Source organism: Leptosomus discolor, chromosome 4 (assembly GCF_034619465.1).
Source record: "Leptosomus discolor isolate bLepDis1 chromosome 4, bLepDis1.hap2, whole genome shotgun sequence".
In the NCBI taxonomy this organism is placed as follows: Eukaryota; Metazoa; Chordata; class Aves; order Leptosomiformes; family Leptosomidae; genus Leptosomus; species Leptosomus discolor.
The window spans coordinates 66,455,336-66,469,795 of record NC_141394.1 but is presented as its reverse complement, the minus strand read 5'-3'; positions in this window follow the sequence as shown (position 1 = coordinate 66,469,795).

The following is a 14,460-nucleotide window of genomic DNA, read 5'->3' as shown; positions in this document are numbered from 1 at the left end:
CCTGGTCCTCACTAAGCACCAGGACTGAGGAAAAGCAGATGATGGTGAAAACGTGCCTGTGTGGATAACAGTGACTCATCTCTCATTTTCTTCTGCAAGATTTTCTCTTTAGCTTTTAGTACCAGATTTAAAGGTGAAATACTTAACCTCTCTTTTAACACGTCTGAAGATCTTGTTCTTCAATTCCAAGCAAGTCTTAATACCGATGGCGTGTTATCCATCATTAGCCAATGTTTTTTACATACAAATTAATTTTTTTTCCAAATTTGGTCATTTAATATTGCAGTGGAGATACATATGTAGATACTGTACATTAACAGTTATTTTTACATGGTATCTCACCTTTGATAACGTATCTAGTTGAATGAGTATGAAAAACTAAGCAAATGAAACTGTGTTCTTTTGTTCCAAAATGTATAGTTCTGAGCATTAAACTTTTCTTTTCCACTTATCCTATCTTTTTTCCTGAAGAACAACTTTTTTTGAAGTCAGACAAAGTATGGCAATGTAATTGTCCCATTCTAAGTATGTCATAGCTGAATTTTGGTACTGGACTGTAAAACTTCATTTTTCTTCTCTAAACATGTTCAATTGCATCTACATCTTTCAACTGTGGGTTTGCTGGGGGTTTTTTATTGTTTCTATTAAGACTTAAAAATATATTATCAGGAACCTCTAGCAATTCTTTTAAAAATAACAGGATTTTATTTGATGAAATTGCTAAAGTTTTTAGAAGACTCAGCTATTAGTAGTTTTAGGGTGTATTGTAGAGCCGTATTCAGTGCATTCTGATTTCATTCCTTCTTGAACAAGGTACACTAAGAAGAAAATGTTTCCATTCTTTAGTATATATAAACTTACATATGGTTTGCTATCACTGCTGCCCAGTGCTAAAGCCAGCATCTCAATCTGTGCAAAGAAACAGGAGGACAGCCAGTGGGTGGGCTTGAAGAGTGAAACAGAAGGAGGGAGAGGGAGTGAGCAGGGGAGAGACTGTGCATATGTCCAGAAGAGTTAAGTAGTTAGAGCATCCCTTAGGGAAATGAAGGACCAAGACTCATCTTCTTCCGTATGAGCCGAGAAATGTGCTTAAACTCAGCTTTACCAGATCCTCAATGGCCAAGATATTTGGTTACTCTGTCCTTTCCAAATGTCTCTTCTTAGGTATATTCTATTATGAATAAATAAAGGATATCCCCTGGAGCAAGGGTTTTCTGTTTGTGTTAATTAACCAGCATTCTGTATGTTCTGCCTCTTTTTATTCCTGTGGTAACTATACAAAGCAGAACAGCACCAGTGGGACAGATGGAAAGTTTAATCCTAAACTGACCAAGGGGATGGAAAATGTTGGTTAAAGTTCTTGCTGTGAATGAGTGCAGAGCATGGTTGCAGGATACGTCTCACTCTTCAGGATCCTGCTGGAGGAGCATACCTGATCAGAGTTAGGTGATCAAATCCAGGCAAGTTAGCTGCTTCGGCTCCTGGGGCTTGGCCTCTCCTCTGAGCTGCAATTGCATCTGGTAAAGCAGCTCGCTCTTCTTCCAGAAGTGCTCTCTGCTCCCACAGGCTCCTAAATCAGGAATGGAGATGGCATTAGATGGCAATCATCTATGAGTCAGATATTTCAGTGACTAAGTTACTTTAAGGATTTATTCATAGCTTTTACTGAAATCAGTGGGAAATGCACATCTAGACTCTCAGCAAGTCAGCCCTTAGGAGTTTCAATGGGAAAGGAATGTCTGGGCATCATCTGTGTTATTAAATTTTATTTTTGATGCCTCTGTAGATTTTATAGTTTTGCAAAAACACGTAGCAAACATGGAATTTATTGCTCATAGTTCATCCAGGAAATGTGTCATAGTACAAGATGGACTGAACATAAAAGATAGCTGGTTTGCTTTTGCTTTTCAAATGTTAACAAGTATATAGCAATGGCCTGTAAAACTGTTAAACAGATCAATAAATAATTCCAGTGATAGCATATTGAATTTCAATAGTCAGTGAAAACGAACACTTTGAAAATGCTGAATTTTGCTTTTCTAATGACGAAGTCTGTGTCACTACCATAAATACTCAACTTTAGCAATTATCATCAAGGCCTTATTCAACAAGTTTCTAATTTTAACAAATGTAATTTACTGCAGTAGTGAATTGTTGATAAGATACCTATTCTTTATTCCTTCATGAATTTAACCCATAGATTGATTATATAAGTAACAATGTCTGCAGAGAATTTTTGAGTAAGCCTAAGGAAGAAGAGGGGGAAAAAAGCAGTATTTGCTACACTTGGGATATAGAACTGAAGGTCCCTTGATGTTTGAGTTTTCCGACATCCAGCAAGCTGGCAGCATCCAGTCTTTAAAGAGAAGCTCGGCTATTCCAGCTTGCCTGGATAATGGGGTTTGTTCAAGGACCTTTGCTCTGGCTAGTCGGTGTTCACATGGTGAGACCTTCAATACTGTAGTGCTGAAGATTGCAGCACCTGACCTTGCCACCCTGCCAGCTCAGAGATCCGAGGTACAAGATTATGAACCGGAAGAATCAGACACTAAACGTATGTTCCCAGAAGGGATGGAAGACTTCTAGATCTGAGTTGGGAATCACAGGCAGCTTTCCAGGAATCAGTGCCTGAAAAAATAAGGCACTGCAAAGCACTGCTTTTAGAAGAAGTTAACTGAAAATATTAATAATGGACTGCTGTAAATCAATTTGTGTAATAAAAATACTGAATAAAAGAGATAAAAGAGCATGATAATTGTATAAATTTAACAGAAAGAAGCCTAACACCAAAATTCGTCTTAAAGGACATAAAACCCATTAATAGACAGCTAGCCAATTGGCACTAAATCTTGTCCAAGCTTTTGCTGTTGAGGTATGAGAAAGTGAGGACCTTTCTGCCCTGCAGATGAGGACCTTGACAATCACAGATGTTCAACTGCAGAGAACTGCTGCTGTAGGGCGTGTAGATCTTTATTAACTAATCGTTAATACCTAATTACCCAATAATTACCCAAATATTAATACAGGGTGCATTGTTACAAATAAGGCAAGTGAATGTATTCCCAGGCACACTGGATCTAAGGGCATTAGTGTGTGCTCTGGAATGAGCTAAACCAGCCTGATCTCATACCGTGGTCAGTCCAATCCGCACCGGTTCATTCTTTTTTTTCACCTTGATTTTTCTTTTCTTGTCACCTCTTCTGACCTAACTTTGGCAAACAGACTTAGTTTCTAAAACATTCTGTGAGGGCGTCTTATATAATGTACAAATGCCTATTAGCATTGCTACATCTCCTCAGGCATACTCGTTCTCCATTTCTGCCTTATTCTTTATGTCAGGATCAACATTTTTTTTTAAACTGATGGTTGTACAGCACCTAGTCTAGTAGGGTGTTGGTCTCTCACGTGCATCTACATGGAGCAGTAACCCAGTAGGATATATGAAGTAGACAGGTGCAATTTAAGGCCCTGGCCACTGAGAAATGAAAACGGAAGGTGAGCGAAAGTAGAAAAACCACTGCTACTGTCTGAGGTAGTCAGAATTAGCTATTTATTAGACCAGACACTGGACGTGGTCAACAGGGAGTGTACCCATCTGATGTGTTCATATTAGGCATGAAACATATCCTGATAGTGCCAAGAAGCGTAGAGCTCTGGGTGGTACCTAAACAGGCACCAGATGAAGCTTCTGTCAGAAAGGGAGTGTTCACTGTGAGCCAAATGTGCTTCCCACAATGCACAATGGGAAAATATTTCTAGGAACAGGTTTATAGTTAAAAAAAAAAAAAATCATTGTAGTTTGGTAATTTAGGCATAATTCTCAACAAATCTCCATGTTTCATGTGTCTGTTGCCAGGCTGGAAATTAAATGATACAGTTACAGCTGGTAAAACTCAAAATGTCAGATATTTCATGCTTTCCTCTCTGCAACCCACTCAATAGCTTTTAAAGGTAAACAACCTGGCACAGGTAATACTGAGCTTAAAACCTACACTCTCCTATTAGAACTAAATTGTCCAGTGACAACTTTTTACAGCTTCCTCCACTTTCACAAAAAATAAATCAATTAGCAATGCAATTCCTCTTCATATCATACTCTGTTGTTCCTCATTCCTGCATAACATTGTCTCCTCTAGATAAAAAACATGTAGTAAGTCTGTATAGCTTATGGAATTTAGTGCAATTTGTCTAGTTTGGTCTGGTTGTTCTCACGGTGGTTTGTCCCATTCTCTGCCACCCTCCCCAGCCCCACAGCCTTCCTGAGGTTTACAATAACACTTCAATGGTTTCGTGACATACTAAGCATGAACATCGTGGAATGTGTCTGCAAGCTGTAGTTCACTACCTATATTTTAATCCAAATGCAGTAATTTAATAAAAATATTAGGTTCAACTTCTAGATACATAAAGTATTTTGATGTTGTCAATGAAATCACTTAAATCCATTGGGAATTAATTATGTATGTGGAAAGAAGCAAACTGTAAAGGAACTATTTAATGTTGAGAAAAAATATACAAGCCCAATGGCTAATGCAACAACTTCTGTAATATAACAGCAATAAATTTTCTGCGCGCATGAGATATGCTGAAAAAGCAGAAAGTTTTACAACTTACACTGCTGAAAGTTGCATGATCATCTGTAATCCCACTGCTTCCAGTAAGTGTGCTGGGTACTGAATACTTCTGAATCAACATGTCCATGTGGAAAATTATGAGGTTTTCCCCTTGTATGTTATTCAAACAAGAATATTCACATTCATGGCAGGAATTTTTGCCTGTGAAAGGGGTTATGATTAGGTCTCTATGATAATAATAGGAGAACTATCATTTGCTGATTTTCAGATAAAGATTTACACATTATGAAGTGTTAATACCTAACTACATGTTTCAGCAAATAATCAAGTTTTGTTTCACAGTGCAAATGTTTATACCTTTCGATTTGTCTTCATAGTTCTTCCTCATTTCTGGATGTATATACATTTGAGTAGTCAGTACCAAGCAACTCAAATCAGCATGAAAATATTACCTCACATACACATTAAAATGATTTGTAAAATGGAATCAGTAAAAAAATCCAAAGTGGACTATTTATCACTGAAAAAGATCATAGTTTCTGACACTTTATTTAGTTTGTTTATATACCCCGAGCCAGAGCTTTAACTGAAACTAACTTTTCTTGCCTTCAGCGGAGCTGGGCTAGCAGGGATAGATCATGAACCAAATCTTTGATGTTGATTCCAATTTTGGTGCTAGCTGAAACTAAGACCTGTTTTTTCAGTTGTTCAGCTGCACACGTTGAAGCTGGGGCAGACCTTTAGGAAAGTGGAGATTTCCCTGGAGAGCCCAGGTTTCAGCTTCAGTCTGGCCCATTTGTAGAAGCCTTAGTAAAGGTCTTACAGTTTACTAACATCACAATTCCTATAAATTTATGTGATTACTGTAGATCTTAAAGAGGTGAAGAGAGGTTTTGTTGGTGGTTTTTTTTTTGTTTTTGTTTTTGTTTTCTCTGTAGGTGCTCCTGTTACTGAAAAGTCTTGTCTCTTTAGGGAATAATAGTAAGCACTAATCCAGAACATGTTCATACTCTTCTGCTGTACTAAAAAACTATCCATAGCTGTATAAAAGCATGCCATGTTATGTCATGCAACACCATACAGAAATTTCTGAACTTGTGATGGGACTTATTATTGTGTTTGTGATGTGTTATTACCACTCCGCTCCTGGAGGAAGCTTGGACTGTCACTGCTTTGGGGATTATTTGTGCTGAACTCAGCTGAGCTGCGCAGAAGTGCTTGTAGCCCGAGATCGATCCAAGCCTGGATCAAAGGTGAATGTGATCCTGCCAAAAGGGGAAGTTTTTCCCATGCCCCAAATCCTTTCTTTAACGTTGCCTACTTCGTGTCACAGCCTGGGTGCTGACCCTTTGGTTACAATCTATAAAAGAAAGATGTTTTTCTAGCATCCTCATGGGGTGGTACTGCTTTCTACTCCTCATTAGAAAAGCGTTACTGCCTCCCATCACACCCTGTATTGCACTCTATCCCAAAGGTCAGCTTCACCCAAGTCAAATCATCTTAGCGACTCTCTCCAGTCTAGGCCATACCCTAGAACCACCTCAGAGGCAGTTCTGTCTTTTCCATACTGCCCTTTCAGGCATCAGGCTTGTCAAGAGTAGTCTTTTGGGCTTGTCTTTGTGGCGAATTTTGATGCAGAAGAACACAAAGTCAGGAACCGAGATTTGTGGTGGTTTTGCTGCCTGAACTTCCTGTGCTCCCGCTCTGCGAACCTGGCTCTGACAAACTTCTCAAGGGGCAAATCCCAAAGAGAAGGTCGTTCAGTGGCTCCGAATCCATCACACTTGTTCAGTTTAAAGTGAGAGAAAAGGGGCTGTAGTGTTGCAGACCTGGGGATTGCCAGGCACAGAGCTGACCTCAGTTAGGTTGGTGACAATACGTGAATTCAACCTGCAACCCGTCTGCCATGGAATTTCACTTCACCTGAGTATGTGATTTATTTAATGCCCTCTTTTGATCCTTTGTTTGCCTTTTTCTTTTTTTTGTAAGAGTGCGTAGTTAGGTCTTAGGTAAGGAAAGGAACAAGTGCCTAGTCCAATCCTGCCTGCTATTTGGATACGTCTCTCAAAGTGACACTGCTCATTCCCATAGGATGCCCCAGATAAGTCAGCAATACTCTGCTGTCAGTGGCATTAAGACCTACACCTCGCCAACACAGCAAGGGCTCTTGTCCTCCCGCACAGACAAGGCAGACAGCACAGAAGACTCAATTCCCCATTAACAGGTTGCTACGCTATGCCTTCTTTTCTGTGTTCATTTAGAGTTTGTAAGGCATCGCTCATATATGCAGACACTCTCTCCTGCATTGGGAGTTTTAAGCAGCTTTAAGTTCTATCAGAAGATGAAGATCCCTTCTGCTTTGCCAAATCTCTACTGCACCAGTTTGGCCAAGCTGTTGGTTTTATTTGCTTTTAGTCACATTTGCACGGTTTGTGAATGCACTATAAAAAGCCTAGATATCACATTTCACCATCTTCACATTTCACTTAAGTGGACTTTCACTTCCAACAAATAAAATTCTCAGTGTCCTTATAGTCCAAACTACTCGCGTGTATGGCCTCTGTATTTGCTGTTGATTTAGGAACAAGATTGGGGAATTTCAGACTATTTCAAGTGCTGGTTTTGAAATATACTCTTGGTATAATTTTTGGATTATTCCTTTTTTATCACATCTTAACTTTGAATATCAGAAATCCTTCTCCTGTGGATAAGGGTAGCTACTGCCAACCTAATTTCAAATGGACTTTAAAAATCCAATCTTTTTAGCTCTTTAGGTTTGATTGTGCATGGCTTGTAGGATTATAGCTTCTTAGTTTTAATGTCTATTTTTTGAATGCTGGTTTGGGGTCAATGGTTAGAAAGCCTCAGTATCATTTTTAGTGCTGAAATATCCTTTTGATTTACATGTCTGAAGCGACAAAACCTCTTATTGTTATCATTTTTGAAAAATTGCCAAGATACAGCCAAATCTTTCACTGCTTGCTGCAGTTCTTGCCTTCGTGTCATGTACTGTAGAATTCATTATTGTAATGCCTTGTTTACTTACATCTCTTTCTGGTGATAATAGGCTTTTCAGCCTTCAGCATTCAAGGCCTTTGTCCACAGAGGAAAAGAAAAGAAAAATCAGGCAAAACATCAGGCTCTTTCATCAAGCTTTTCAAATCTTATTTCAAAAGTTTGATGTTAACCGTTTCAGTGTCACTATAGAGGAACAAAGACCTTCACAAGAAAAGATCTAGAATCAGAAATACCTCTGCAGGGAAACAGCTTTTGTTCATAAAGCTGTTCTGATGCAAACCGCATCTTCCGAGATGTATATTCGCCTTTCAGTAGTAAGGGCTGCCTACCTTCAAATACATTCTCCAGTGTATTTCTTTCAATAAGGTGAGAAAGTAATGTGGTAGCATCCTTTCTGTTGACGTTCTGTGTATGGTCATTAACTCAGCAAAGTGCCAAGTTTAACTGCTGATCTATACCTCTCTAAATACATGAATTTTCTTGTACACTTCCTCTAAGAATGGCAGCCAGGGCTAAGGGGTTTCAAGAAGCTGTGGAAAAATTCTTAACCAATTTTCTTTCTTTTTAAAACCAAATACTGTCTGAAAAATTGCTGGCATGTTTTGTTTTTATGAAAAATGTTTTTTCACTTTTTTAAGTAGAAAGTGTTCACAAAATGTTATTTTTATCTATAAACATATTTTATGTTACTATTAAAACAGTAAGAAAAGCTTTCTTTACAACAAACAAACCTGCAAGTCAGAAAATACATGTGTACTTCTGATTTAGTAGGCTACTGTTTTTCAGATGATTTTTAAAAACTTTTTTAATACTAACTTCACTGCTGTTATAGTTCCTCAGACTTTCCTAGTGTAATACCTGCTACTTGCATGCCTTTAGGATGCCTGTAGCTTGTTGGATATCATTGATGTTTAGCTCAGGACAATGTTTTAGAAACTTCTTTTTATGCCAGTGAACACAAGTAAGCCATTTAGAAGGACAAGGCAAGGGGAAAACTTGTCTTTCTCACATTGGACTCCCATCACATTTTCCCTGAAAAGATCTGCTCATCGATTGAACCCTGCTCATTCTGAGCACTGGACACAGTGGCAGTTCAACGGGAGGGAACAAGAGAAATGTGTCATCATATCTTTGAAAACCGCATAAAGCTCATAATCTAGGGTTAATTCCAGAGTTTTCTGACTTCTCAGTGCTTGGCTTTGCAACCATGAGTTAGAATCATAGAATCGTTAAGTGGGAATAGACTTCTGAGATCATCAAGTCCAACTGTTGACCTAACACCACCATGCCCACTAAACTGTGTCCCAAAGTGCCACATCTACACGTTTTTTGAACACCTCCAAGGATGGTGACTCCATCACTTCCCTGGGCAGCCTGTTCCAATGTTTGACCGCTCTTTCAGTAAAGAAGTTTTTCCTAATGTCCAATCTGGTTCTTCAGACCTGTCGCCATCATCTTTAGTGATTTGTTTGGCCAGTCCCATTATGAGCTCTTATGATTCTGCCAAATATAAAGCAGCTAGGCTGAAATTTTCTGTGCTTCATTTCTGCCCCAGGGTCATACTTTTTGGAGAGCTTAGGAATCAGTATTTCAGGTGGCTTTTCCAGAGTTAAGAATCAGAAAGAAATTATTTTTTCTAGAGTTAAAACACTACTTTTTAAAAAAGACTATCATGCTCATATTTATAGCAGAATTTGAAGCCTGGCCAAGGGGGTTGGTTTGGTGTCAATGACATTCCTTTTTTTCAAGCTTATGAAAATTCATCTGTGTTTTCTTCTTGCCCTGTTGAGACACATCAGAGTTTTGTGGCTAATTGTCAGAAGATTTCATCTAAATTGAGTGGGTTCCATCTTCTCACAGCTCTCGTCTGCCACTTAGACCGTTCTGTGCCTGAGCTGCCCAGTGAGAATATTGGCACTTTTGATACCAGCTATGTGCCACTTCTGATAGACGTGTTGGTCTATAGCAACTGCATCTTCCAGTAGTTTGATGAGGACTGTCAACTCTCAACCTTCCTCTCGAGTTTATGGTTAGTATATCATTTGTTTACCTGATGCTTGAGCTCTGGCTAGTTGCTTTTAAAATATCCAAGCTATGCGTATGACTACTTACCGTTCCCCGTAGCATGGTACAACACAGTCCATCTGGAAATGGGTCACAGGCCCTATTAGTATACTGGGAGAATATTTTTACCTTTTCCCATCACTTATGTAGTGTTTATTGATGACTAAATACCATTACTTGAATGTCAACCATAAAAAAGCAGGAGTATATCTAAATATGGAATTTGGGTGTTTTAATAAGCTGCACACATTTGAAAATAGGACAGTTGGGTTCCTATTTTACTGTAAAGATAAACAAACCTTCATGAATTGAAGTAAGGGTTCATAAAAATAAACATTACCCTGTGCTTCATAAGCATCTTATCAATGTATAATGAACTAATTTTATTAATAATGAGTCTTGTAATAGTATAAAGAGGAGAGTCTGAAATAAAATATGTTTGGAAATGGATGCTTTAATAAGTGCATGCTGCAAGCACATCCATCTGTAAAGCTGAACTTTAGCATTCAGGTAATAACTGTGCTGTCAGTTTGGCATCTATGTTATGGTCAGTACTGACACTAAAAAAAATAAAAAATAGTAAGTGTTTTAAGATCCTTCATTTGGGATGCTGCATTAGAAACACCTAAGTTTTCCTAAGTTGTTTTTATTTGCAGTGTTGGCACATGAGGATAAGTTTCTTTTCCTTTAGGGCTCTAGAAGCCCAGTCAAGTGCCCACATTCTGTGCATTCCTGTGGGTTTTGAATTGCACTTAGTGGGTGAACATATGAAGACGTAAAAATGCTTTACCCACAGCCATAAATTATTCATATGCATACCTGCTGCTCCTGCACAGGCTGGGAAAGTTTGTGAACAACACATGGACAGACTGATATTCCTAAGTGCTTTAGCATGAATCATGTTGGAAGGGTGTTAAGACAGCCAGCAATTCCCTAAAGATGGACTGTATGTGCTTTCTTCTTGGAGCATGTGCTCATAAGAAACCCTCAAGTTATTCTCCAATTAGAGTGCATTCAAAAAGATCTTTGTGAGTGTATGAGGTAGAAACAATTCAGCCTTCATTAGCGGGCCTAAAAGTAAGCATTAAAGAAAATATTGGCACGCAAATTAGGTAAGAACCTGAGCCCGCAACAAGTGGCTTTCAGAAAGCATTAAAGCAGGATTGAGACTGCAAAACACCAAATGCATCTGACAGAGAGAGAGAGAGAGAGAGAGAGAGAGAGAGAGAGAGAGAGAGAGAGAGAGAAACGGAGAAAGAACATATGAAGCAAAGGCAGGAAAGTTCATTGGTGCGAGGATGCTGCATCGCCATACTTCAGATCAGCTTCAATGTGTGGCAGAGACCTGCAGGCTCGCTGGGAGAGTATTGTGGAAAATGCAAGCAGAAGTCCACATGTACGGCTGCTAGTTTTCAGGTTACATGTGAAAGTCTTGACTATAGGGTTTTTCACATGTTTAATTTTGTGATGACAGCAGCCCCCAATTCAATGAAGTGCAACCCTCAATGGATGTCAGTGGGATTTGCACACATACGGAAGTGCTTTGTTGAATTAGGGCCAATGGCACTGATGATATCAGTATGTGAGAACCAGATAGTAGGGCTATAATAGAATTATGAACCAAAATCCAGTAAGCTAGTATTAAAAACTGCAAAATCAGTTGAACATTTCGACTTGGCACCCACAGGCAGGGGAAGGCAGATATATGAGATTTTAAGAAAGGACTCTGAAGAGGGTTTTAATTGCCCTTTTTTTTTTTTTTCTTTTGTATTTTATGTCCTTGATTTCTTTTTACTCATGTATTTAATAACAGTGTTATTTAAAATAATTTTGTCTTATCCCAGAAGATATGAAGCTGTATAACATAAACCCGAAACAATTATTTCTCCCATTAGGAATTATTTTTTGATGAAAAAAGCAGTATGTTAAACTTAAAAGAAAAAAGACACAGTTCTTCAAATCTTCAGTCAGAATCAGAGGAAAAGCCCTCGGAAGTAAAGATCCATTATACAGGGAGATCAATCTAAAGTATAAGGTCAATGCAGTTGTGTACAATTTAAAGATTACTGTAGGATCTGTGTTTCCTTTTCATAGATTCATGTTTCCTTGTCTTAAGATAAAACAGACTAAAAATGGTTGAATTTCCTTACATCTATGTAATTAATATAGCCTCATTAGAAGTCAATTAGCTCTGATAATTCCCGTTGGTGCCACGGTTGATAAACTGAATGCCAATCAGTATAATAACAAGAGTGAAATATGATTTCTTGTTGTTCAAAGTGATGATCAACTAATCAACGGTAAATTTAATCAGAACATATCAACATCAATCAAATGTATTAGTGCTTGTAAACTATAATAACCAGCTACATCTGACAAGTTATGGGTATTGAGACAATTGCAGACCGTGTGCACATTTATCGTTTACACACACACGTGCAAGCAGTTTAAACACTTAAGAATGTAAAACTTCCCTGAATAAAGTAGTTAGCCTTGTAGTAAATGTCTGTTGCTTGAACAGCCTGTGATTTCTAAAATCTATACTGTACTTTACTCTTAGTGGATCCAACAGACTCTTATAATCAATGCCAGCTTTTCTGCATGTCCTATAAATGTGTCCACACTGCCTGTTCAGGCAGAAAAGCTTTAGTCTCTCCCCCCTTGCTGGTAGGCAGTAAGTAGGAAGAAAAATTAATCTAAAACTGATACATTTTCCCAGGTTTTCTTTACTCAAAACTGTAAGGAGATAGTAAACTAGGGACCCTCACCTATTTGGGGTCTGCCCAGCAGCCAGACGTAAGATGTCCTTCTGGAGAAAAGCCTGGCAGGACTTCGGAGCAGGGACCCTGGCTACAATGGAAATAGAGTCCAGGGCAGTTCTCAAATTTGTATTGGTCTGTTTTCCTCCCAGTCATCAACATTTAAGCAATTTAATGAAGAACTTGCACTCAAGCCTATAGGATATATGGGAATTTATTAATTCCTATGGTGGAAATACAGACTTCTCTATTCACATCCTGGCCTTTAAGACGCATATATTTGCAGTGTTTAATTCAGCACTGCACATGTCCATGGTAATGACCAAAGATCTGAAGCAGCATTCTGAAGAGCATTTATTTGGTATTAAAAGAAACATTTTAATTTGTCTTCAAATAGACCCCAAGTGTATATCAGAGCAGTGTACATCTGTTCGGGGTTAGTTTCCACGGCTGAATGAGTATTTTGTAGTAAATAACCTACTTAATTGATTTAACCTTTCTCTGTTTGCGTATTTTCTGAAGAGACTTTATAATTTTCTCGGATTAGTTGAAATTACACTTTCAATAGGTTCTCTGAAGATCACCTGTAGATTGTTTACATTTGAAAGACTCGCTATTCGAGATTAAAAATGTAAGGTCTTTCTGAACATCACTTGCCACGTATCATTATTTCTATTCACAAATTAGGAGAGATTTCTGATGAAACCGCTCTGAGCTACAAGTTTAAATCCACTTTGTGAATAGTGTCATTATTCTTCAACACTCCTGCCTGTGAACTCATCTGCAGGAATATTCAAAGAAAGTAAATAGAAAGAAGACAAACAGCCAAGACACATTCACTGTTTTACTTGACTGAATATTCTTAGAAAATATTTAGAAGTATTGGCTCTGTTATTAGTTATATAAATATTCATACAAATCTGTCTATCAGATTGCCTCCCTGAAATTACTCAGGCTTTTTTAGGAACTTGGAGAGAAAAGTCTCTTAAAAATATATTTCTGCACATTTTCCAGAAGTATAATAGGCTGGATATGGCCTTATAAATTACAGGCTTTCCCATACTCATCCAGTCATGGGGCCAAATCTCAAAGTTAACTTTAATGGGATTTTGGCTCAGTGAGGTTGGAGGAAGGGCAGCAGAATTTAGCCTATGATTTATACTGCTTTCAGAAATTGCTCAGTGAAAAAAAAATACACCAATGGTACTTATGTAGTACAGTTGCATGTAATTTATTTTCTGTATAACCCACATGAAATTTAATAAGATATAAAAAAGTCACATTTTTGACTGAAGTCTTACAAATTCTAGCTCTAGTGAAAATAACTACTGGCTTTTCAAATGAGTTGATCAAGTGAAGTAAAAAAATGGAAAACATCTATTCATTGCAATGTGGTTTATCTGATTATTTTTATTTAAAGAGGGGGAGAATTGCATTTTACAAAACACACAAACATATGATAGAAATTAGGAAATGTGCTGTAGCTGTGTTCTCAGTGGGGATGAAAAATGAGAATGCTCTGGCAGTCTAGGGAGATAGGGTTCAAACTCCAGGGCCAGGAGTTGTATTAGTCTTGAGGATAAAAAGACTGATTTTTATCAAAGACAGTGATACCAACTGCCTTAAGAAAAAAAAAAAAAAAAAAAGTGTTGTGGATTTAGGAGCTTCCTTTGTAGAATATCATAAGTTGGAACAATTACCATAAAAAAAAACTTTTGTAAGCTATCAGCTTTGGTAACTTTACTGTAGATTTTTTTACATACTTGTGTGTGTTTGTCTGACCATCACATACCAAGATAAGGTGGCAGTCAAGCCCTGATGTACTCAAATCAAACGGTTTTGTGGCAAATAAATGGATTGTTTATGGACTTACTGAGGCAAAACTTAAAGCAAAGCAAAGCAAAACAAAAAAGCAAAGCAGAGAGCCGCATGCTTCCACTGGGGATTTCATCCAGCCTGCCACCCAAGGAATAGCTGCCAGCCACAGGGCTTTTGCTGTGCACCTGAAGAATTAGGCATCCTTTGCAGAAGAAAATGATAAAAAA